General features: G+C 38.3%; 2 pseudogenes; both read left to right on the forward strand.

The window, feature by feature from the left end:
- Positions 1 to 1,339: 1,339 nt before the first annotated feature.
- On the forward strand, positions 1,340 to 3,157 carry LOC139184414 (synaptosomal-associated protein 23 pseudogene; annotated as a pseudogene).
- A 1,017-nt stretch (positions 3,158 to 4,174) lies between these two features.
- Positions 4,175 to 8,042, forward strand: LOC139184415 (large ribosomal subunit protein eL31-like; annotated as a pseudogene).
- The last annotated feature ends 19,363 nt before the right edge of the window (positions 8,043 to 27,405 follow it).

Consider the following 27,405-nt stretch of genomic DNA (forward strand, 5'->3'; position numbering starts at 1 on the left):
AAAGAACAGAAGTCTCACCAGGCATAGGAAACAAAATTTCACAATTGCTTAGGTAGCTGGGATTTGTAGACGGCAAAGTACCAGAGAAGAGGGATTTAACAAGAGAAGGGACTCCCCAACATCTGTAAGATTCTCCTTGAGTCTTTGACTGAATATTAAACTGCAGAAGTTCAGGCCAGTCTTCATGTATCCTGGTAGAAAATAGCTATGCAGGGAAGAGGTGCCTGGAGTTAACAGTGATTCTATATTAGACAGGTCTGAGATGTGGAACTCTGACCAGGTAGAATGGTTAAACCTCACAAACCACCATGAATGGTGGTTGAGATCTGAGAATAGCAATGCTTTAGAAGGAAAACTACATTAACCTTAGATTATGGACAACACTAGACCTATCCTAACAAAGGCTAAGACAAAACTGGACAAGGTCTAACTGATGTGCAAATAAATTAACTGCAAGGCAGGTAAAAGTTCAATAGTCTTTAGAGGAGAAAAATAAAATCAAAGCTCTCAGCAATGTGACATCTACAATGATCAGCATACAATAAAAATTATAACACATTAATAGAAATATATGTGAGCTATAATCAAAAATAATTAATAAAATGGACCTAGAGATGATACTAGGAAATTTGGAAAACTCATCAGTGGCCACAGGACTGGAAAAGGTCAGTTTCCATTCCAATCTCAAAGAAAGGCAATGCCAAAGACTGCTCAGACTACCACACAATTGTACTCATCTCACACACTAGTAAAGTAATGCTCAAAATTCTCCAAGCCAGGCTTTAGCAATACGTGAACCGTGAGCTTCCAGATGTTCAAGCTGGATTTAGAAAAGACAGAGGAACCAGAGATCAAATTGCCAACATCCACTGGATCATTTAAAAAGCAAGACAGTTCCAGAAAAACATCTACTTCTGCTTTATTGACTATGCCAAGGCCTTTGACTGTGTGGATCATAAAAAACTGTGGGAAATTCTTCAAGAGATGGAAATACCAGAGCACCTGACATGTCTCCTAAGAAATCTGTATGCAGATCAGAAAGCAGCAGTTAGAACTAAACATGGAAAAATAGACTGGTTCCAAATTGGGAAAGGAATGAGTCAAGGCTGTATATTGTCACCCTGATTATTTAACTTATATGCATAGTACAACATGAGAAACACTGGACTGGATGAAGCACAAGTTGGAATCAAGATTGCTAGGAGAAATATCAATAACCTCAGATATAGCAGCTGGGAGTTCGGCCTGCGGGTGTCCGAGCTGTAGCGGCCGGAGAGGAGTGGCTGGAACTCTGCTTGAATATCCACATTTCAGTTTCTGCACCTATCAAGAATTTTAATTCACCACGGATAATCTCTCAGCAGAAGAAATTCAGATAAGGGCTAACCAGGTTACTGATGAGTCTCTGGAAAATACAAGGAGAATCCTGGGTTTAGCCATTGAGTCACAGGATGCAGGAATCAAGACTATCACTATGCTGGATGAACAAGGGGAACAACTAAAACGCATAGAAGAAGGCATGGACCAAAAAAACAAAGACATGAGAGAAGCAGAGAAGACTTTAACAGAACTCAACAAGTGCTGTGGCCTTTGTGTATGCCCATGTAGTAGGACAAAGAACTTTGAGTCTAGTAAAGCCTATAAGGCAACATAGGGTGATGGTGGAGACAACTCTCCTAGCAATATAGTATCTAAGCAGCCAGGCCGAGTGACAAATGGTCAGCCTCAACAAGCAACTGCAGGAACAGCCAGCGGGGGATACATTAAACGTATAACAAATGATGCCAGGGAAGATGAAATGGAAGACAACCTGACTCAAGTGGGCAGTATCCTAGGAAACCTAAAAAAACATGGCTCTGGACATGGGCAATGAGATTGAAGCTCAAAACCGACAAATAGAATGGATCACAGAAAAGGCTGACACCAACAAAGATCGTATCGACAATGCCAATGCCAGAGCAAAGAAACTCATTGACAGCTAAAGCTACTGCTGTACTTCTTTATCATTTATTTACTTTCCTAGCTCCTCCTTCAAAGTCATCACCTTTCCAGAGTTTGAAATCTTGGTTCCACACTCTTCTAATCAGGATATGTGGAAGAAGATCTAGGAGTAACAGTCCCCCAATTTTTTTTTTTAATTTTTCTTGTTTTCCCTTGAGGGTATTCTTAGTCTTCCTTCTAGCATTTTCTTTCTCAGTCCATACAATTAGGTTGATTTTCATACATTTTTTATAGTTTTATTTTTCATCCTCTCCATTTACTTTAGCAGGTTCTTCTGCTTTCAAAACATGGAAGCATTGCCAAAGACAGCCACGTGAAAGGAAGCTGGAGGCAGTGGGGGCAAGCACAGGAGGGGAGGCAAGAGATAAGAGGTTGTTACCTCAGTAAAACCTACAGACCCTAAAGCCAAAAGTGGTGTAACCACAGTGAATATCTAGTAGGGTTTAATTTTTATTTTAAGTTACAGTTATTGCCAGTTTAGGCCAGTGCTTGGTTTTGGAGCCTGGGTACACAATGTTTTTGTTATGCATCGCAACTTTGCAACCTCTGCTCCAAAAAAGAGCAGACTGAGCTTTTTTAAAGTAAGCTTAATTTCTGAACTCTTGGTGATTCACCTTTGTACATAGATTCTATGATCCATTTCATATTGCATGTATAGGAACACATGGTATAAATGAGTAGCTTTATTTTCATATTATTAATAGTATCACAGTCCCATTACAGGCCTATTAACCTCATAAATTTGTCATTAGTCTTTGAGGAAAAAATATGTAAATATGAATGTATAACATGAGAATTTCTCTCTACAGCAGGGCTTAAAATTTTTTTGAAAAGTTTGACAAAGTGTATCACGTGAATTCAGATTTACCTCAATGCCACAAATTATGTTTAGATAGGAAAAAAAACTTATTTTGATCTCAGGTAGAAAAATAGTTAGATTGCTTTGAGTTTTATGTAGTTTTAAACTTTTTTTAAACTAGAATTTATTGTTTAACTAAATGGTTTAGAAGATTATGCCTTTGGTTTACTTATCGATGATTGCACTATCATTCTCTTGTACTCAACTTCCAGAATCACATTTGTTTATAAGTGTTATAAGAATCTTACCGGTGTTTGTCACCTTTATTTAAAAACTAGCTTCTGCACACTTCAAAAAAAATAAAATAAAATAACCTCAGATATGCAGATGACACCACCCTCATGGCAGAAAGCGAAGAAGAACCAAAGAGCCTCTTGATGAAAGTGAAAGAGGAGAGTGAAAAAGTTGGCTTAAAGTTCAACATTCAGAAAACTAAGATCATGGCATCTGGTTCCATCACTTCATGGCAAATAGATGGGGAAACAATGGAAACAGTGGCAGACTACTTTTCTGGGCTCCAAACTCACTGCAGATGGTGACTGCAGGCATGAAATTAAAAGACCCTTACTCCTTCAAAGAAAAGTTATCACCAACCTAGACAGCATATTAAAAAGCAGAGACATTACTTTGCCAACAAAGGTCTGTCTAGTCAAAGCTATGGTTTCTCCAGTAGTCATGTATAGATGTGAGAGTTAGACTATAAAGAAAGCTGAGCACTGGAAGAATTGATGCTTTCAAACTGTGGTGTTGGAGAAGATTCTTGAGAGTCCCTTGGACTGCAAGGAGATCAAACAAGTCCATCCTAAAGGAAACCAGTCCTGAATATTCATTGGAAGGACTGATGCTGAAGCTGAAACCCCAAAACTTCGGCCACCTGATGCAAAGAGCTGACTCATTCGAAAAGACCCTGATGCTGGGAGCGATTGAAGGCAAGAGCAGAAGGGGATGACAGAGGATGAGATGGTTGGATGGTATCACTGACTCAATGGACATGGTTTTGGGTAAACTCTGGGAGCTGGTGATGGACAGGGAAGCTTAGCATGCTACAATCCATGGGGTCGCAATCAGTCAGACACGACTGAGCACCTGAACTGAACTGAGAGATGATATGGGGCTTCCCCAGTGTCTCAGTGGTAAAGAATCCACCTGCAATGCAGGAATTGTAGGAGATGCAGTTTAGACCCCCTGGGTCAGAAAGATCCCCCGGAGCAGGGCATGGCAACCCACTTCAGTATGCATGTGGAGATGTTAAAGTTATCATAAAAAGACTTTATAACAGTTATTAGAAATATGTTCATTGATTCAAAGGAAAAGATGGACATAATGATCAAAGAGATGAAGAAAGCTCAGCAGAGAAAAAGAAACCATAAAATAATTTCAGGTAAAATTAAGAACTGCAAAATACAGTAGCTGAAATGAAAATTTTACTGGGTATACTTAACACAAGAGCATATACTGCAGAAGAGGATATCAGTGAATATTAGTACAAGCCAGAAGACAATGACAAGAAATCTTTAAAATACTAGAAGGAAAAGGAGAGACTGTTGACCTAGAATTCTATATCAACTGAAAATACCCTCTAAAAATAATAGGAAAAAAAGAATGACAAAAACAATTGCCAAGAGAATTTTCCCCTGCAGAAAGAAATATAACAGAAAGATTTTTTTGCTGAAGGGAAATGATATCAGATAGAAACAGAAACCAAAATGAAGGGTTATAGCATGTCAGGAAGCATGTATATGCAAGTAAATAGAAAGTATTGTTCTCATTTTTAAATATAATTTACTATTCAAAGTGGATAAAAATGTACCGTAGGGTTTATAAAATGCAGAGGTAAAATGAAAGACAACAATAGCACTAAAAATGGGACAAATCAATTAAAACATGCCATAGTAAGTTTTTTATATTATACTTAAAGAAATATCATGCTAATTCAAGGTAGACTATGGTGATATAAGGATGTATATTGTAATCCCCATGGCAATCACTAAAATAGCTAAGAATCAGCAGGTAAGTTAAGATAGAATGTTGTTTTAAATACTTCATTAATTAAAGAATATAGAAATGATGAAAAGAGGAACAGAAAACAAAAAAGGCAATGGTGATCTTAAATTCAAACATAATAACTATTTCAACTGTGAGTGGACTACAACTACAATTAAAAGGTAAAGATCATCAAACTAGACAAGTAAAGATATACCCATTTGAACACAAGAGTTGCAAAGAAAAGCAAGGAGAGATAAGAAAGCCTTCCTTAGCGATCAGTGAAAAGAAATAGAGGAAAACAATGGAATGGGAAAGACGAGAGATCTCTTCAAGAAAATTAGAGATACCAAGGGAGTATTTCATACAAAGATAAACACAATAAAAGGCAGAAATGGTATGGACCTAATAGAAGCAAAAGATTTTAACCAAGAGATGGCAAGAATGCACAGAAGAACTGTACAAAAAAGATATTCATGACCAAGATAATCTCAATGGTGTGATAACTTACCTAGAGCCAGACAACCTGGAATGTGAAGTCAAGTGGGCCTTAGGAAGCCTCACTACAAACAGAGCTAGTGGAGGTGATGGGATTCCAGTTGAGCTATTTCAAATCCTAAAAGTTGATGCTGTGAAAGTGCTGCACTCAATATGCCAGCAAATTTGGAAAACTCAGCAGTGGCCACAGGACTGGAAAAGGTCGATTTTCATTCCAATCCCAAAGAAAGCCAATGTCAAAGAATGCTCAAACTACTGCACAATTGTACTCATCTCACACGCTAGTAAAGTAATGCTCAAAATTCTCCAAGCCAGGCTTCAGCAATACGTGAACTGTGAACTTCCTGATGTTCAAGCTGGATTTAGAAAAGATGGAGGAACCAGAGATCAAATTGCCAAGATATGCTAGATCATCAAAAAAGCAAGAGAGCTCCAGAAAACCATCTATTTCTGCTTTATTGACTATGCCAAAGCCTTTGACTATGTGGCTCACAATAAACTGTGGAAAATTCTGAAAGAGATGGGAATACCAGACCACTTGACCTTCCTCTTGTGCTGTATGTAGGTCAGGAAGCAACAGTTAGAACTGGACATGGAGCAACAGACTGGTTCCAAATAGGAAAAGGAGTACATCAAGGACGTATATTGTCACCCTACTGATTTAATTTATATGCAGAGTACATCATGAGAAACAGTGGGCTGGATAAAGCACAAGCTGAAATCAAGATTGCTAGGAGAAATATCAATAACCTCAGATATGCAGATGACACCACCCTTATGGCAGAAAGTGAAGAGGAACTAAAGAGCCTCCTGATGAAAGTGAAAGAGGAGAGTAAAAAAGTTGGCTTAAAGTTCAACATTCAGAAAACTAAGATTATAGCATCTGGTCCCATCACTTTATGGCAAATAGATGGGGAAACAGTGGAAACAGTGACAGACTTTATTTTTTTAGGCTCCAAACTCACTGCAGATGGTGATTGCAGCCATGAAATTAAAAGACGCTTACTCCTTGGAAGGAAAGTTATGACCAACCTAGATGGCATATTAAAAGGGGAGACATTACTTTGCCAACAAAGGTGCATCTAGTCAAGGCTATGGTTTCTCCAGTGGTCATGTATGGATGTGAGAGTTGGACCATAAAGAAAGCTGAGTGCAGAAGAATTGGTGCTTTTGAACTGTGGTGTTGGAGAAGACTCTTGAGCGTCCCTTGGACTGCAAGGAGATCCAACCAGTCCATCCTAAAGGAGATCAGTCCTGGGTGTTCATTGGAAGGACTGATGTTGAAGCTGAAACTCCAATACTTTGGCCATGTGATGCGAAGGGCTGACTCATTGGAAAAGACCCTGATACTGGGAAAGACTGAGGGCAGAAGGAGAAAGGGATGACAGAGGGTGAGATGGTTGGATGGCATCACTGACTCAATGGACATGAGTTTGGGTAAACTCCAGGAGTTGCTGATGGACAGGGAGGCCTGACATGCTGTGGTTCATGGGGTCACGAAGAATCAGACACAACTGAGCAACTGAACTGAACTGAACTGAAGAAGTATACATTAATATGTTATTTTCAAGAAATGGACTTCAAGCATAGACACGTTAAAAAAAAAATAAAAGACTGGAAAATTATACCGTGCAAATAACTAATTAGAAGAATGCTAGTGGGGCTACACAAGAAGTAGAATTCATAATAAGAAGTAATATCAGCAATAAGGGCTTCCCAGATGACGCTAGTGGTAAAGAACCCACCTGCCAACGCAGGAGATATAAGAGACGTGGGTTTGATCCCTGGGTTGGGAAGATCTCCTGGAGGAGAACATGGCAATGCATGCCAGTATTCTTGCCTGGAGAATTTCATGGACAGAAGAGCCTGTTGGCTACAGTCCATGGGGTCACAAAGAGTTGGACATGACTGAAGTGACTTAGCACATAGCAGAGTAAAGATAGGCATTTCATAATGACGCAGTAACAATTTATTAAGAAAAAATAAGAGCCCTAAATGTGTTTTCATCTAATACAAAGCTTTAATATGCTCAGTGCAAAAAACTGACAGAGCTAATCTAGAAAGAGACAAATTCTAATTAAAAATGGAGATTTTAACTTTTCTATTCCAGTACTTGATTAAAACAAATGTATTTTAAAATGCTTTCCAATAAGAGCCCAGCAGAACGGCTCCCTCAAAGAAAGGTGGCAAGAGGAAGGGCTGGTTCGCCATCAGCAAAGTGGTGACCAGAGAATACACTATCACCATTCACAACCACATCTATGGAATGAGTTTCAACAAGTGTTCCCCTCAGGCACTCAAAGAAATCTGGAAATTTGCCATGAAGGAGATGGGAGCTCCAGATGTACACACTGACACCAGACTTAATAAAGCTATCTGGGCCAAGGGAATAAGGAATGTCCCATCACATGTTGGTGTGTGATTGTCCATAAAATGTAATGAAGATGAAGATTCACCAAACAAGCTCTATATGTTGATTGCCTACGTACCTGTCATCACTTTAAAAAAACTACAGGCAGTGAATATGGATGAGAATCAACTGTTATTGTCAAATAAGGTTGTAGAATCACAAAAATTAATAAATAAAGACTTGAATAAGATTATTAGCCAATTTAACTTTACTGGTATTTATAGAACACTACACATACCAATTGTGGAATTCACATATTTTCCAAGCATATGTGGAATATTTATGAAATAGATCAGCTGCTGGGCCATGAAAGATCTCAGTCCACTTCAAAGAACTGGATTCATACAAAGCATGCTGTTGCTGCTTAATCACTTCAGACGAGTCCAACCCTCTGCGACCCCATGGACCATGGCCCGTCAGGCTCCTCTGTCCATGGGATTCTCCAGGCAAGAATACTGGAGCAGGTTGCCGTTTCCTTCTCCAATGATAAAGTAAGAAGTGAGTGAAGTGGAGTCGCTCAGCCATGTCCAGCTCTTTGCGACCCCATGGACTGTAGCCTACCAGGCTCCTCCATCCATGGGATTTTCCAGGCAAGAGGACTGGAGTGGGTTGCCATTTCCTTCTCTGCATACAAAGCATATTCTCTAAAAACAATAAAAGTATGATCTTTGATACAAGAAGTCAATAGCAAAAAGATATCCTTAAACATTTGGAAGCTAAGCAACAAAGTTCTAAATAACTCATGAATCAAAAAAGAAATCCCCAAGGAAATTAGAAAATATTTTGAACTGAATGACAATGGAAGCAAAATACAACAAGATTTATAGGAATGCAGCTAAAGCAATGCTTAAAAGGAAATACCTAGAAAGGACAAAAGATTTAAAAGCAATGATCTGAGCTTTCATCTTAAGGAGCTAGTAAAAGAAGAGGAAATTAAAGTAAAAGGAACAAAACAATAAAATAAAAGCAAAGTAGAAATCAATTAAGTAGAAAATAGACACAGAAGTGAGAAGAGGTCTCTTGAAAAGATTAATGAAACACAAACCTCTATCTGCCGCTGCTGCTGCTAAGTCACTTCAGTCATGTCCAACTCTGTGCAACCCCATAGACGGCAGCCCACCAGGCTCCCCCGTCCCTGGGATTCTCCAGGCAAGAACACTGGAATGGGTTGCCATTTCCTTCTCCAATGCATGAAAGTGAAAAGTGAAAGTGAAGTCTCTCAGTTGTGTCTGACTCTTAGCGACCCCATGGATTGCAGCCTACCAGCCTCCTCCATCCATGGGATTCTCCAGGCAAGAATACTGGAGTGGGTTGCCAGTGCCTTCTCCGAATTTCTATCTAGATGTATCAATAAAAAAGAAAGAAAACACGAATTACCAAATTTCACTTGTGAAAGAAAGAGAGGACATCATTCCAGATTCCACATACATTTTAAAAAACAATAAAAACAATTAGGAACAACTTTATGCCAATAAATTTGACAAGCTAGTTAAATGAACAAACTCCTTGAAAGACACAATTTACTAAAATTAAATAACAAATTAGAAATCAAAGATACAATATCACTTACACTAGGACAAAGAAATGAAATAGACATAAATCTAGCAAAATGTTTTAAGATTCTATGTTCAGATAGTTATAGAACAATGAGAAAAGAAATTTTAAAAGCTATAAATAAATGGAAAGATATCCTATGTTCATGGATTAGAAGCCTACATTGTTAAAATTCAATTTTTTCCAAATTAACTGTAATTCAACATAATTCCAATCAAATCTATGTAAGTTATTTTGTAAATACTGAGAAACTGGTTCTAAAGTTTGCATGGAAAGGCCAAAGGCCTGGAATAAACAACATAATACTGGAAAAGAAAAAAAAAAGACTGGAGGACTGATACTACCTGATATCGAGTCTTACTATAAAGGTACAGCAATCAAGATAGCATTCTATTGTCAAAATAATAGACACATAGATCAATACAACAAGATGAAGAGTCTGGAAATAGACTGACATAAATACAATCAGCTGACCTTTGACAAAGCAAAAACAATTCTTTGGAAATCAGATAATCTTCTTAACAAATGGTGCTAGAAAAATTAGATGTCCATGTGCTAAAACTGTGAACTTAGACTTTATACATTTCTCACAAAAAAATTATTCAATGTAGATCATAGATCTAACTGTAAAATGCAAAACAATAAAAATTCTAGAAGATGGGAAAATATGTATGACTTTTTAAATATACAACATCAAAACCACAACCCAAAAAAGAAAAAAAGTGATAAATAAATTTTATTAAAATTCAAAACTTTAATTTTATTAAAATTCAAAACTCCATGAGTGACACTATTGAGATAATGAAAGAACAAACCACAGATTGTGAAAAATTATTTGCAAACACATGTCTTATAAGAACACATAATAATCATAGAACTCATAAATCTCAACAATAAGAGAACAAAAAATACAATTCAAAATGGGCAAAAGATCTGAACAGACACCTCACCAAAGAAGATATACACATGGTAAATAAAGCATGTGAAAAATTGTTCAACATCATTTGTAATTAGGAATTGAAACTTAAAACAACTATAGGATACAACTATACATCCATTAAAGAGTTTAATTTTTTATTAACAAAAGTATAATATGAATTGCTGGAAAGGATGCAGAGCAATAGAAACTCACCTTCATTGCTGGCAGGAATTCAAAATAGCTACTGTACAAAACAGCTTGGCAGTTTCTTTCAAAGATAAACATAATCCAACTATAAATTCCAACAATCACAACAAGGAGATAAATTATATTTTATCTCATTGTTTATATAATTTATCTCATTGATTTGAAAACTTGAAGTCACACAAAAACCAGCATGTGATTGCTTGTAGCAGATTTATTCATACTTTACAAAAATTGGGAACAACCAAGATGCCTAAAACAAGTTGTTATGTCCATACAATGGACTACTATTTAGCAATAAAAAGGAATAAGTTATCAAGCTATGCAAAGACATAGATGAATTTTAAATACATTTTGCTATGCAAAAGGAAATAGTCTGAAAAGACTATCTAGTATATTATTCAATTTCTAGAACATTCTGGAAAAGACAAAACTACAGAGAGAGTAAATAGATAAGTGGTTGCAGGTTTCCTGGAGGGGAGGGGGCAAAAGATGATTGAATACATAAAATACAAGAAAATGTTTAGGCTGGCGAAACTATTCCACATGATACTGCAATGATAGATACATGACTCTGAATTTGTAAAAATCCATAGAGTTTTATATAAAGAGGGAGTCTTGGGCTTCCCCAGTGGCTCAGTGGTGAAGAGTCTGCCTGCCTGTGCAAGAGACATGACAGGAAGGATCCCACACGCCGGGGAGCAACTAAGCCCTCAACTATTGATCCTGTGCTCTAGAGCCTGGGAGCTGCAGCTACTGAGCCCACGTGTTGCAACTACGGAAGCCTAAGCAACCTAGAGCCTGTGCTCCACAACAAGACAAGCCACTGCAATGAGAAGCCCCTGGACCACAACTGGAGAGAGCTCCCCACACAACCCAACGAACACAACGAAGACCCAGCACAACCCAAAAATAAATAAATAAAATTATTTTTTTATATAACAGTAAGCCTTAATGTATGAATACATATATATATATATATATAATCAGGTTGTCAGAGGATACCAGGATGGAATACTGAATGTGACAAAATGATCTGTGATAAAAATGTATGAAACAATCTCACCAAAGGGAATGGGGAGAAAATGCTGACCTAAGTCACTTTAGAAATGCGTAGTGTCTTTTTTTTTTAATAATATTTATTTAAAATATTTATTTTTTTTTTTATTTAAAATATTTTTTTAAATTTTTTTTTTAATTTAAAATATTTTTTAATAATATTTTATTTAATAATAATAAATAAAAAATAATAAATAATAAATAATAAATAAATAATAAATAATAAATAATAATTTATTTTTAATAAAATTTTTAAATAATATTTATTTAAAATATTTATTTTTTTTTTATTTAAAATATTTTTTTAATTTTTTTTTAAAATTTAAAATATTTTTTTTAAAAATTTATTTAAAATATTTAGAGTAACATGATAGAACTTATTTTTTTTTATTTTATTTTTTTTTAATTTTTATTATTTTTTTTTTTACTTTACAATATTGTATTGGTTTTGCCATACATCAACAGAAAAGCATAGTGTCTTTAAGACTGAAGGCAAAAAAGAACTGTACATCAGCACTGTGCTCTAGTAGATAAAGTTGTTTCCCATGGAGGTATGGGTTAACAATCCCGAAAGTACTACATGTGTGTACTGGATTGAGCAATGTAAGTAATTGACTGGAAGATGGTGGCAGCCAGATTTCTCTCCCTGTTAGAATGGGAAGCTTTACACAAACAAGAGAAGAAGAACAGATTGATCCATGTGGCAGTCAGTTAAGGTTGATGACACCATTAGGAACTCATGTTTAGTTTAGAATAGAGACATATGCCTACATTAGAAATATTGCAGATATATACGTGAGCATATATACACACATACATTGCCATACTCTGCCAGCTGAGAGGTCCTAGAATCAACAATATCAAGCACTTAGGAGCAGTGAGCACCCTTCCTGTCCCCCGACTTCCACCACTTTATCTATTCACTTAATCCTTCAAGACACACAATAAAGTGCCCACCCCTTTGATCTCTAAGTATCCTGTGTACCCCCATTTTCTCCCTTCCTATGTTCTGAGATGATCTGCTAACAGTTTTATTTCTTTCACCTACTCGACATGAAGTTGCTCAGTTTTGCATCATCTCTGTACATGGTTGCTAACATTGTATTCATGGTAGGAGAGGCTGTGTTCAATTCCTAATTCCTATTATCTTTCAAAATTCTCAGTCTCAATCTGAGCGGTTAACCACGTTTCTCTCCTATAAACCACATGGACTTGCTTTTCTTCTTATGAAATAAGAACAAAATCAAAAGAAACAATACCAACAAAAATCAAAAGAAACAGTGCCAACAAAACTGCCACTTAAATGAAAAGAGATATATTGTCTTTAATGATAAAATTACTCCTTCCAACAAGAATACTATGCATCATCAAAGCTGGGTCCCAGTATCTGGTAGCTTTGGCAGGTTCAAAGCCAATTCAAGCTCCTGATGCTTATTGCTTTTTCTGTACTATCTTTGAAAGCCCAGGACTGATCCAGCAGTGTTAGTGTTAGTCGACTCTTTACGACTCCATGGACTGTAGCCTGCCAGGCTGCTCCATCCATGGGATTTTTCAGGCAAGAACACTGGAGTGGATTGCTATTTCCTTCTCCGGGGGATTTTCCCAACCCAGGGATCAAAACCAAGTCTCCCACATTGCAGGCAGACTCTTTACTGTCTGAGGCACCACGGACCAGAAGAGCACAACCAAGAGGGAATCTCAAGATGTTGTGCTGAGATGGGGAGGGGAGCAAACTCACCCTTGATCTTGACTGCAACCATTCCTTTGAATTAAGTTTTTATAGTTTTAGAAGAACTGGAAGGTTGCCATTCCAAAGACACCTGGGCTCTTATTTATTAATCTGCATGAACCTGTGATAAACTGTTCTTTCAATTCTTAAAAATCAAGAGGGGAGTAAAAGTTAAAAGTTAACTTCCACTATCCCAAAACATAGAAAAATCTAGAAGAATAATACTTCTCTGCTCTTGTTCTTCTATTAAAATAGCACCCCTATATCTCTTGGAGAAGGACACAGCAACCCACTCCAGTATTCTTGCCTAGAGGATCCTGTGGACAGAGGAGCCTAGTGGGCTGCCATCTATGGGGTGGCACAGAGTCGGACACAACTGAAGCGACTTAGCAGCAGCAGCAGCCTATATATCTGAGTTAAGAATAACAGCCACATTCCTGCCTACAGTTGGCAGACTAACATCCTAAGCAATTAGAAGGATAAGTGTGAAGTGCATAGAGCATTTGAAATCACCTTCAGAGACAACGATGAACACAGAGGGAACTTGATCTAAATAGCTGATTAATGAAAAAATGAATTAACTTTTTTTGACTAATAGTTTAACAAGGAGAAGCCTGGCCAGACAAGGGTTAAGAATGCATTTTAGGTCAGAATGAGAAAAAACACTGGAGAAGAAAAAACATATTAATTGACTTAAGAGAGATATTAAGTAGATGAAGTGAATTTTTGTAGGAAAAATATACACAGACTCTCTGAAACTAGAACAGCACATCAGGAGGCAGTATTTCTTCCAAAAGAGTTGTAAGACCTTTAGAGTAGGAAGGTGGCCCTGAAATTCAGAATGATTTAGCCACAGGGTAAAGCTACTACATCAAACCATGCTTTGATATAGTGAACTGAAATTCTAATAGCATTTGACATATTATGATCCAAAAGTGTTCTAAAAGAACAAAAAATCCCTTCTTTTATGGATCAAATGTTATCACTCTTAGCTACACCTTAGAATCCCATTAAGTCTTTTGAAGCACAAGCTGGAATCAAGATTGCTGGGAGAAATATCAATAACCTCAGATATGCAGATGACACCACCCTTACGGCAGAAAGCGAATAAGAACTAAAGAGCCTCTAGATGAAAGTGAAAGAAAAGAGTGGAAAAGTTGGCTTAAAACTCAATATTCAGAAAACTAAGATCATGACATCCGGTCCCATCACTTCCTGGCAAATAGATGGGGAAACAATGGAAATAGTGGCAGACTTTATTTTGGGGGGATCCAAAACTACTGCAGATGGTGACTGGAGCCATGAAATCAAAAGATGCTTGCTCCTTGGAGGGAAAGTTATGACCAACCGAGATAGCATATTAAAAAGCAGAGACATTACTTTGCCAACAAAGGTCCATCTAGTCAAAGCTATGGTTTTTCCAGTAATCATGTATGGATGTGAAAGTTGGACTATAAAGAAAGCTGAGCTCTGAAGAACTGATGCTTTTGAACTGTGGTGTTGGAGAAGACTCTTGAGCATCCCTTGGACTGCAAGGAGATCTAACCAGTCCATCCTAGAGGAGATCAGTCCTGGGTGTTCATTGGAAGGACTGATGCTCAATCTGAATCTCCAATACTTTGGCCACCAGATGCAAAGAACTGACTCATTTGAAAAGACCCTGATGCTGGGAGGGATTGGGGACAGGAGGAGAAGGGGACGACAGAGGATGAGATGGTCAGATGGCATCACCAACACAATGGACATGAGTTTGAGTAAGCTCCAGAAGTTGGTGATGGACAGGGAAGCCTGCTGTGTTGCAGTCCGTAGGGTCACAAAGAGTCGGACTTGGCTAAGCAACTGAACTGAACTGAACACAAACTCTACCCATGCTACTTGTATTTAAGTGTTCTGGATTGTTGCCCAGCCAACAGTAATTTTTATAAGTGTCCCCAAGTAATTCTTATTTGCAGTCAGGGTAGAGAAGTGCTAATCTATAAATTGCAGATGTAAAGAATGATACGTCTTCCCCAGGAGCACAGCACCAGTGAGACAAACCACAGCCAGATCTTTCCCTGACTCAATTTATTTTCAATCTTTTACAGTTTATAGTTTCATGTTCCCAATGCAAGTACACAGGCATTTGGTGGCTGGGCTGTCATTTGCACTCTAGCCTGGGACCCCACAAACATTAGGGATGGCCCAAACCTCAGTCACATGCTAGAGCTAACTGTGTACCTCCTTGAACCTCAGAAGGTTCATTTGCAGTCAAAACCACTTTCAGAAGAACAAAGGGAGACATCTTGGGGTGAATCTAGAGGTAGAATGCCAGGCAATTCAACTCAGGTCTGGACCTTCTGCAACCTCATCCAAGACCTTTACTAAGACTCTTTTCTCTGGGCTTCCTGGAAAGACAAACTCCAGCCGCTTTCAGAGAGAGAAGCTGAGATTAATGAAGAGGAAGAATGTTAGTCAATCCAGGTGCAACAGACAGTCCGGGCCACCCCACGTACCCTGACTGGGGCTCAGAATCCCTAAGGAGTCCTGTTCATCCCTATTGACCGGGTTAGTATGTGCCATTTTTCTGGGCCTTAATTTTCTTGTGTGTGAAAGGAGACAGTCCCACCACCTTCCCAAGGCACTCAAGGATGGACAAGTGTTCCGGGGTCCATTTTTGCAGCCTAACTAAGAACCTTTCTGTGTAGGGGTAAAAAATGAGTGGGAGAGTGGTTCTGACCCTGTGTGCACAGAGGTCATGTGGCCATGGAATCCATGAGTCCTGAACATGCCAAGTGATCATTTTGGTCCTCACTGGAGCATTAAGGCTACACAGCTGATGTGCTGTAATAGGGAAGAACAACTCTGACTCCATATTGGATCTATTTATTTTACTTTGAGCATCATATTTTATTGCTTCTGCTACAAGTTAAGAATGTTGCCTATAGCCTGAAATATACAGGATATCCCATTATCAAGGCTCTGACCTGTAAAGGTATAACACTTTTCCATTCATATGGAGATTAAAAGTTGCAAAACAAAGAGTGTTTGTTTTGTTGGAGGTCTACAGGACACCATGAGCTAACCAACATGGAAAATTGCAAGAACAAATGATTCCAACACCAAGGAATTTGTCACAACCAGCCACATCCCTTCCTCCCTTTCTAGTATAAAAGAAACCTGACTTTAAACTTAGGTAAGGTGGTTCTTTGCGACACTAGTCCATCATCTTCTCAGTCTGCTGGCTTTCCAATTAAAGTCACTGTTGTTTGCCCCAGCAACTTATCTGTCAATTTATTGGCCTGTCATGTGGCGAGGAGTATGAACTTGAACTTGATAACAGTGGGAGGCCCACAGAAAGACTGAATTTGAGAGAAAGACTTCCCTTTTTTGTGACCCCAGTACTCTCTCATCTTGCTGTTCTCTCTCACCCTCAACAGTCCTAATTGCCCTCACCCACATTTTTAGGTCTGTATTCAGTACAAGGGTGCCATCCATATCCTTTCCTTATCCACTGATGGTTCTACTCTGGAGACAATACAGAATATGAGAGGAAATGGGCTGGCAAGGCTCTGGGAAGTGAGACATAAACCTTCCCCCACCTGCAAGTGCTCCCTCCTCCACAGCTTCTCAACACCCCACCCAACAGAGCTTGAATTTTCACATAATTTATATTGGATTGTCATCAAATTAGAATGTGTTTTAAAACCCTGGCTACTTATACATGTTTATTTCACTTCAATTTTTTTTTCAAAGTAAATTTCCTCTTTCTGAAAATATTCATAGACTTTGAAAAAATTCAGATTTAAATAACCTCTCTTGAGCATCTTTAAATTTCTTTTAAGTTCAAGTTTCAGAATAAAAAAGAAAACCATGTGATGGCAACTAAAGCCACTGAGGAAAACAAAACAGATAACTCATTCAAATGTAAACAGAAGGTAATTTAAACCATATTTCACAGATAATAGATACCATAAATCCTTATCTGACCCACTCACAAATAATTTTCCAGATAACAAACAGCTGACTTTTATCGATAAAATCCCCGTCTCCATTTTATTCTTATAGTTTACATAGATTGAACAAGGGTAACTGCCTGATAATGCTGTGGAATTTTCCTTAATTTCTGTGCACTTTCATTTCTAGTCCTGACACTGAAAGAAACCAGGGAAGGCTCTTTGACTCTGGAGCGGATTAACAGACCACTTTCTCTCTATTTTTCTTCCATTACATTTCCCTTTACCCTATCTTGGTCAATAAATAGGAAGTCACCTTCAGAATATCTTACTTGAGGTTCCATAGCTTAGTTGCAGTTTATACCATTAACTAGCCTGCCTTCACAAACAATTCATATCTGAGGTCCAGTTTATATCCAGAAAATGCTGGAGCAGGACACAGCCATTTTAATGAGCAAAATAGATCTCACCACAGGCTATTCACCCATGTTGATTTATAGCAGTAATGATAATGACTGAAATGTTCAAATTTCCTAAGGCTGCTTATACATAAACCAAGCCCTCTCTCTTGCTAGCTCTCTCTGTGCATGTGTGTATAATTTACTTGCCGCCTTTTGCCACAGATTGGCTTAAGACAAAAATTTACCAATTGACACAACACTTCTTGTGGAAAGATCCCACATTCAGCAAACTTAATTAGGATATCAAGACCAAGACTGAACGCTAAGCCAGTTAAGCCATAGTCATTGAGTTCTGGAATCCGGGAAATCTCTCTTGGGAATTTAAGCACTTCAGTTTCAGGAGAAGAGTTTGAAGGCAAAATGGGCTGTATATTTCCATTTAGTCACTCTGCGGTGAGCTTGATCACTTTAATGTGGCCCACTAAGGGTCACTCAGAGTGAGTAATGAGATGTGCTCAAACAACATAAGCTTAAATATACATCCGACCACAACGTTTCCTCGGATCTCAGGGTCAGTTTTCTCCCCTTTGTGGCCATATTGGCTTTTGAGTTATGGTTATAAAGTGTCTATTTTAAACAGTAAATAAGTGATAATGCTGAACAGCTGCAGGGCACAGCCTAGAAAAATGATTGACGGCACAGCTGTCAGCTCTGCTTTCTATCACTGCACTGCTCTGAAATCCACTGTGCCTGCTTAAATGGGGCACATTAGCAGTTTTACGGTGACTAATAGGATCGCCACACAGTAATTCAGAACCCGTGGCACATCTCTGCAGGGGAGAGATCAGATTTCAACAGACAAAAGTCATTAGGAAGGCAGTGATAGCCTGGGCATTCCTTTACATAGCGAAGTTCTCCTATCTGAAATTTTAAAATGCATAGCTAAATAAAAACTCCACTTTAGCCCCTTTCAAACCTTAGTCCCCCGGTCTACTAATAAGCAAGCATATCTGATGTTCTCCAAGGAAATATCAGAATGAATATGATGTATCTTTACACTATTGAAAAGCACAGAAAAAGAGTCCCCTTGAATCAGATTAATTTTTTGTTTGGGAAAGTCACCAAAATGGAATCTTTTAATTATATTAATGCAATGTAAGTTTCACTCAGAAGTTTGAGACACGTCTGTAACTGGACTTTTTTGGCTTGTGATGGAAACTTGAGACTCTTAATAAGCAAATGAGGTATTGTAGTGTCTCTTTCTTCATCCTTGGGATATGATGAAAAAGGGATAGAAATATTTGCTTAAGAGTCATGGACTCTTAAAACTAAATTTACCTGGTTTCAGTGCATCCATTACTGAAACATCCCCTGTCCCAGACTCACTGGTAATAATCTACCAATGTCCTAATCTAATTAGAGCAACTTATTTTGGGTATTTTCTGGCTTTTGGGATAGAGTTGTGGTTAGCAAACTGTGCTTAGGGGATGGCTATCAATTTTTAAGTTTGCTCAGTTGTCTCCGACTCTTTGCGACCACATGGACTGTAGCCTACCAGGCTTCTCCGTCCATGGGATTCTCCAGGCAAGACTTATCTGGAGTGGGTTACCATTTCCTTCTCCAGGGGATCTTCCCAACCCAGGGATCGAACCTGGGTCTCCTGCACTGGAGGCAGATGCTTTAACCTATGAGCCACCAGGGAAGCCCAAGGCAAAATACCCATTCGTTTGTTGTTGTTGTTGTTCACTCAGTCATGTCCTGCTCTTTGCAACCCCATGGACTGCAGCATGCCAGTCCTCCCTGTCCTCCACCATCTCCAAGAGTTTGCTCAAACTCATGTCCATTAAGTTAGTGATGCCATCCAACCATTCACTTACATACCATTTATGGTGGCTTTTGTACTACAATATCTGAGTTGATCGGCTGCCATAAAAATCACATGGCACCACATGGCTGAAGTATTTGCTATCTGGTTCTTTAAGAAAAAATTTGTTGTGTTCTGTGAGAAAAAGAAAATTGCACTGTGTTAATAGCTACATAACTATAGTTAAAAGATGCACTGATTGATTGTATTAGAAGATCCCATCCAGAACAGAAGCTGTAATCATCTATTCTTTCTTTCTTTTTTTTCAACATCTGCAAATCAGTGTGACACACCACATCAATAAATTGATGAGTAAAAACCATATTATCATCTCAATAGATGCAGAAAAAGCCTTTGACAAAATTCAACACCTATTCATACAAAAAAAAAAAAAAAAAAAAAAACCTCTCCAGAAAATGGGCATAGAGGGAACGTAGCTCAACATAATAAAACCCATATACAACAAACCTACAGCTAACATCATACTCAATGGTGAAAAGCTGAAAGCATTTCCTCTAAGATCAAGAATGTAAGTGGTGAGAGGACATCCACTCTCACCACTTATATTCAACATAGTTTTGGAAGTCTTAGCCACAGCAATCCTAGAAGAAAAAGAAATAAAATGAATCCAAATTGGAAAAGAAGTAAAACCGTCACTGTTTGCAGATGACATGTTGCTGCTGCTAAGTCACTTCAGTCATGTCCGACTCTGTGCAACCCCAGAGATGGCAGCCCACCAGGCTCCCCCGTCCCTGGGATTCTCCAGGCAAGAACACTGGAGTGGGTTGCCATTTCCTTCTCCAATGCATGAAAGTGGAAAGTGAAAGTGAAGTCGCTCAGTCGTGTCTGACTCTTATTGACCCCATGGACTGCGGCCTACTAGACTCCTCCATCCATGGGATTTTCCAGGCAAGAGTACTGGAGTGGGGTGCCATTGCCTTCAAACCCTAAAGTTACAAGCATCTATTCTTAATCAAACAAACCATCTTAGCAGAAGCCAAATTAGTTAGTCTGGGTGTGTAACAGGATTACCATCCTTGTATGTTTCAGGTTTTTAATGATGCCTTTAACGCTGATTTCCCCTAGTGGTAGTGTATTGGTTTACTATTTAGACAGAGAGAGGGAGTTCTAAGAATTTCCATCCCGCTCTTTTAATCAAAAGGGCCACTGCTCTAGGATGAAAGGCCATTATAGGGATTCTGCCAACAGACGTGTGTATTACAGATAAAACCGGGGACATAACCATACAGTGTGTTCAAGGTCTCAAGGACTCTACAATGGGGAAGTACTCAGACAGAAGCTCTCCTTAATTTTCAACCCCCTGAAGCCCTATGCTGACCATGGTTTTATGGGTCTCCAGGAATAAGCATTGGCTTTGTCCAGTGTCCAATAACCCCAAAAATGGGTATTTTCATTTCCACAGTCCATTTGCACTGATACATATCCGCCAGTGCCTTTAGTGAAGTCTAGGAGGAAGCGTGACACTGCCCACTCTAGTGGGTCCTTCCTCCAGGGCAGCTGACCTCTCTTTACTAGGCATCGTCTCTGTGCACAGACTCTCAAGTCTGAAAACTGGACAAGGAGATTACAGTCATCATTTTGTTTTGTTTTGTTTTTTAATTTTCTGTACCTTCTGATGTTTCAAGAGCTTAAAAAATCTTGCTGACCTGGAAAGACTGCCCTTTCCAGATATAGTTAGTTGTTAGAAATAGCAAAGGTCTCAACCTAGAGTAGTCTTTCAGATGCAAAAAAATAAATCCCTCTGTGTCTATATCTCTTCCTAACCCTTTAAATCTCACAAAGACAACCAACATTTCTCCTACCTTAAGTTACCTTGACCAATCCATGGCTGTTTACCAGACAACTAGAGACCACCCCTGCAACCCAGGGCCTGATGACATTATTCAGACTGGTTAAGTCTAAACTGTTTATGCTGCCTGCCTTGTTCTTCTCTCAGAAACCCCAGTAAAGGCCATGGTCTGGGCTTTCCTCTCACTCTAGTTTCTGCCTCCTGATCAATATCCTATAATAAGCCATAGTGGAAAAACCATAAACGTGTGTGTGTCTGTGTGTAACTGTATCACCAGAAACTAACACATTGTAAATCAACTATACTTCAGTTTAAAAAATTAAAACAGAAAACTGCCTCATGCTTCTCCCATGGATGTGTGTGGCATACCCTTCTCTCAGGAAATGTAAATGATGAAGATCTCTCAAGGCCCCTGGCTTCTCTGTGCCATCATTCAGCTTTATAAGACCCAGGAAGAGAACAGGATTATGCCTCTGTTCCAGTAGGTCAAATCAAGCCATTTTCAACAGGTTACTGTTTTATCGGTTCTATAAATCAAATTCTATTTTAATGGACTGCTGATTCACTTCTACCCTACAGCCCCAAGATCAATTAGCTATCATCAAAAATTCCTGGGGATTTCTGGTTCCGAGACCATGTCTATTGTCTAATGTGGTACCTTCAGACCACTTTTTGGTTTCCACATTTAAAGCAGAGGACACGTTTACACATCATCTTGTTCTAAATCCTCAACCTATAAGGAATAGACTTATGGGGGAGGGGGGTTCAGGATGGGGAGTAAGTATTTTATTAAAGATTTATTTTTTTTAAAAAAAGAACAGACACTAAAGTACTTAAATTGTTGGTGCTTTTTCTACCAATATATTTATCAACAGGACATAGCTAGCATTTGCAGATTGTACATGATAAGTCCACTCCAACATCCTCACCTTCCAAGAGTTGGGATTTCTTCTTCTACATAATACCAGGGAATTTCGGCACCTCAACTTCATTTAACTTGGCCACCACTTAATCCAGAGTACAGATGCTAAAACAAGCCACCAGTTAGAACCAGTTCCTACCACCTGAGCTAGCACATTAAATCCAGAATACTTTCCCAGAGAGCGCATATTAATAAATTTAATGTTATATTCTTTCTCCCTTTATATAGCTACCTACAATGGCAGCCCACTCCAGTACTCTTGCCTGGAAAATCCCATGGATGGAGGAGCCTGGTAGGCTTCAGTCCATAGGGTTGCTAAGAGTCGGACACGACTGAGTGACTTCCCTTTCACTTTTTCACTTTCATGCATTAGAGAAGGAAATGGCAACCCACTCCAGTGTTCTTGCCTGGAGAATCCCAGGGACGGGGGAGCCTGGTGGGCTTCCGTCTATGGGGTCACACAGAGTCGGACACAACTGAAGTGACTTAGCAGCAGCAGCAGCAAAACTGCACTTCTACATTTTCAGACTTCAGAAGATCTGTAACTTGGCAAAGTTTTTCAGTGTTTTCTCCAGATATCATATGATTTACAACTGTTTTGCAACTATGTGTCATTAGCTGCAAGAGTCCAGGCCTCAATACTCATTTGGGTTTTCACAGTCTTCAACCCCAACCAGAGCATATAAAACATTCCAGACTCCTCCATTTCCTTGAAAGTCAGTTGCTTGCAACCATTCCTGTTACCAGTTTAGGTATCATTCAGGGTTCTCATGGGAAAGCAACAGTATCAACCTTGAATGATATAGGTAGAATGAAAATTATTAAAAGATATTGCACTTCTCGTAGGATTTTTAGGAAGGCTGACAAACCACCTTTAGGGATATATGATCAGAAACATGCCTGACATCATGTTGTAGAACTGCTGATGGGGATGCCTCAGCCATGGTGACTAAATCAGAGGCTAAATCGTGCCCCACACAGACCTTCAGCATGGATCCTTGATGCCACCCTGACCACCACCACTTTTGCTGCTCCACCGCTTCTTCCTGAAATCATTACTCCCCTCAAGGAGAACCCTCACAACCTTTGCAAGTTCAACAGATGCCTCAAATTTGTAGATCCCCATGACTTAGTTAGAAGAAAGTCTGAAAAACTTAAAAGTAGATTTCATAAAAAGAAGTGAGATCTACCTCTCCCACAGGCTTACAAAGTGAAGGAATCCCCCAAAACTTGCTACAGCTTTCACCTGTAACACAGAACAAATATAATTCCTCTTTACAAATCATCACTTCCAATATAAGAAAACAGCTTCAATTTCCTTTCCTCTTCACCAAGCTTTTTACCTTTTTCATACTGTTCATGGGGTTCTCAAGGCAAAAATAATGAAGTTATTTGCCATTCCCTTCTTTATGAGAAGAAGTGACGCACTGGAAAAGGTCCTGATCCTGGGAAAGATTGACGGCAGGAGGGAAAGATTGACGGCAGGAGGGAAAGATTGACAGCAGGAGGAAAAGGGGACAATGGAGGATGAGATGGTTGGATGGCATCACCGACCTGATGGACATGAGTTTGCGCAAACTCCGGGAGTTGGTCGTGGACAGGGAAGCCTGGCATGCTGCAGTCCATGGGGTCGCAAAGACTAGGACACGACTGAGCGACTGAACCAAACTGAACTCACCAGTCTTAATACCTCTGCCTCCCTTTAACCCTTTAGGTGACAAGATTCCAAACTTCAGCCTTTGCTGGTCATCCTCTGTGGAATCCCACCAGATTGTCAGTACCTCATAAATTGTTTAATACTAAAAACTATTTTTAATATAGTCATCTCCATTTTTCATGGGACTTTGGTCAATGCTGAATTCTTACTGCACTAAAAGCACTGGAATATTTGTGGTATTTTTTTTATTGAAGTATAGTTAATTTACAATGTTGTGATAGTTTCGAGTGTACACCAATGTGATTCAGTTATATATATATATTTTCAGATTATTTTCCATTATGTTTTATTATAAGACATTGAGTACAGTTCCCAGTGCATACGGTAGATCCTTGTTATCTATTTTATATATATTATGTATATATGTTAATCCCCAGATAATAATTTATCTCCCCCCACTTAGTGAAAGTTAGGCCTTCACTATCCCCTTTGGTAACCAGAAGTTTTTTCTATGTCTGTGAGCCTATTTCTATTTTGCAAATAAGTTCATTTGTACCATTTTTTTAGATTCAGCATATAAGTGAAAATATAAGTGTAAATATCATATGATATTTATCTACCTCTGTCTGATTTACTTCACTTAGTATAATCATTTCTAGGTCCATTCATGTTGCTATGAATGGCATTATTTCATTTGTTTTTGTGGCTAAGTAGTATTCCATTGCATATATTTATCTATATGTTTATCTATTAATCTATCGATGGACATTTAAGTTACTTCCATGTTTTGTCTATTGTAAATAGTGCCGCTATGAACACTGGGGTGCATGTATCTTTTCAAATTAGCATTTTCTCCAGATACATGGTCAAGAATGGGATGTGTTATGTTTTAAGATGAAATAAGGGACTCACTCCTAGACACACCTTGGCCTCTCCAGGGGATTTTTGCTTAGTTGTTTGTTTGGTGTCTTACCATAAGCTTCTGGAATGGTGACTTTTTGAGGAAGTCAAGTCCCATATTTCTTTTCCTAAGGTAATCTCATAGCTTGAGAGCTCAGTAAGGAGCCTCATGGGAAACATTTGTAATAGCTTCTTGGTCAACATCTGCAACACGCTAGGCATTTAACACACCAAATGGAGTAAATACAGAAAGAAAAAAAAAAACTATAATTTTGTAAATGGAAAGCACTAAGAGAAGAAGTCATTAGTTTGTTTTCGTTTCATGATGGTGGGTTTTGTTATTTGGGTTTTTTTTTAGTTCTCCATTTGCAAAGTTAAGAGGCAAATTTAGAGAAACATGATGAAATTTTAATGTCTGTTAATTTGCTAAAGTGAGAGAAGAAATATGAGTAGCAATTGGAAGAGAAGATAAGCTTTATTATAATAAAGTTTTTATACTTTATAATTGACTTCACTGAATCTATACTTAGAAAAGATTTAACTCCTCTAGAAGACAAATATATCAGAAACGAGCAAATCTCTTCAAGGAATCAGAAGTTAATTACCAACATAAATAGGACATTGAAATTCTTTCTCTGATGTTTACCTTTTTAGCTTCCAGGTAAAGAGACATTTGTGCTTCATTTATGAACATTGATTTTGCTCAAAAACTTATATACAGTGACTAAAAGTCAGCCTCTAAAATTTCTGAATTAAACATGCAAAGCTTTACTTTGGCTTATGAAATATATAGCAAACACATAGTATTTATCATGGGCTGAATACCACACACACACACACTTTTTAATCTGAGGCAATTTAATTTAATCTGTGGCATGGAGAAGTAAAGTAACTTGCCCAAAGTTTCAGATCTAGTGACAAGTGAAACTGGAATCTGAACCCCAGCTGGCTGACTCAAGTCCATGCTTTTACCCATTATGCTCATGCAGCAAAACAAATCAGTATATTTCAGTCAGTTATAAAGAAGAAATAGTATACTGATCAAAGAGAAAACTGACTTGAAGCACGTCTTAAAAAATAATAAGGCAAGGATTTTTACAATGCTGTGTGAATTGTGTATGGCAATTTCCTTTGCCACACCAAATATCAAGGAGAGCAAAGTAAAGTTGCATGTTATGAAGAGTACAGGCTCTCTTGGGGCTTAGAACTTACCTTTACAGTTTTCAGGTTGCCAGTTAATGACTTCAGGTTTTTCAGACTTGAGACATATGTCAGTCCAGAGCACCTCACTTGGCCATAAAAACTAATGATAGTTCATGTTGAAAGTTAAAGAACAATTTATCAATCCATAGGACAAATTTAAGATGACATTCAGAGATAAAGCCACATAGATATGTCCTGATTTGTCCCAACAGCCAGACCAAAAGGATACCATATTGCCGTCACAAAACATATTTTATTTTCCTACCTATACTGCAATCTACAACCTGGCTCCGGTGTGATAACCCAGAAAGCAACATGCTCTGATTGTCATCATATATGCCAAAGGGACCCATGGAAAAAGCAGTAGGAGTCAAATTCAATCTGAAAAAGATGGAAGAAATAAAGAGTGGGCTTCTGAAGGTTATTTATGGGCCTCTTTTGCCCATAAGGATTATTTTATAATAAGACACAGAGCTTGAAGTTTAAGCCAACTAAATATCATGCATTAGCACTTTAGTTGGATTTCAGAAGAGGGACCAGAGAGATACTGATTCCGCTGCAGGCATTTTGGTGTGTATCACTAGCTTGTTCACATGCTAATACAGCAAACTCAGTGCCACACCTCTGCTCCTGCTATCTCACCTTATTGTTTTACTAACATCACACTGCTCATCTCCACTGTGTCCCCAACTTCCCTTTTGTATAATGTGAGAAACTAAAAGAATCTTCTTCAACAGGCTTATGATTTTATAAGCAATTAGTTGATACTTGATCCCTACCATTTCTTTCTCTACCGTATTTTGTTTTAGCTTCAGACCCGATCCTGAGCACACAGCACACACATGGGCATAAGATTTATTTTAAGTAAGTTTGATAGCTCTTTTCTGGATATCCCTGTGCCAGGACCTGATCAATTTATATATAATAAAGCCTTTAGATTTTTACAAATTGTTTCATACTTCTTGTTGATGCTATTGAATTAACACATTGACTCAACACACTGACTCTATCAATACACCTTTCAGTAAACGCCAGAACAGCTGACAATCTTAAACATATTAATCTAGAATGCTTTCCCATTAAAGTATTAGAAGTGGTTGGCATTATGTGATAATCTAATTAAAAACAAGCTATGTTTCTGTAGATGTTGTAGTTAGACTGAAAAGGAAAAAAAATGTAAGTCCTTGTCTAAAATCTTCAATTACATTTTTGGCACTAGAAGAGAAACTTAATTACCTTTTGCCTTCAAGAAGTTTAATTTTTGTCAGCCCCTGGTGAGTTCCGAAGTGCTTAGGGGAAGAAACTGATACAGAACAATAAAGGAAGAAATCTTTCTTGAAAATTCTCAGTAGAATTGACTGACTATAAAACAAGGGGTTCGGAAGCTTCAAGGAGAGGAAATGTCAGCTTGGAAGCAAATGATTCACCTTGCCAATTTAAAAAGACTTTAACCATTTGCCTGCTATGCCAGATACTGTGCAGATACCTGTGGATGGTGAG

This window comes from Bos indicus, chromosome 8, assembly GCF_029378745.1.
Source record: "Bos indicus isolate NIAB-ARS_2022 breed Sahiwal x Tharparkar chromosome 8, NIAB-ARS_B.indTharparkar_mat_pri_1.0, whole genome shotgun sequence".
NCBI classification, from domain to species: Eukaryota; Metazoa; Chordata; class Mammalia; order Artiodactyla; family Bovidae; genus Bos; species Bos indicus.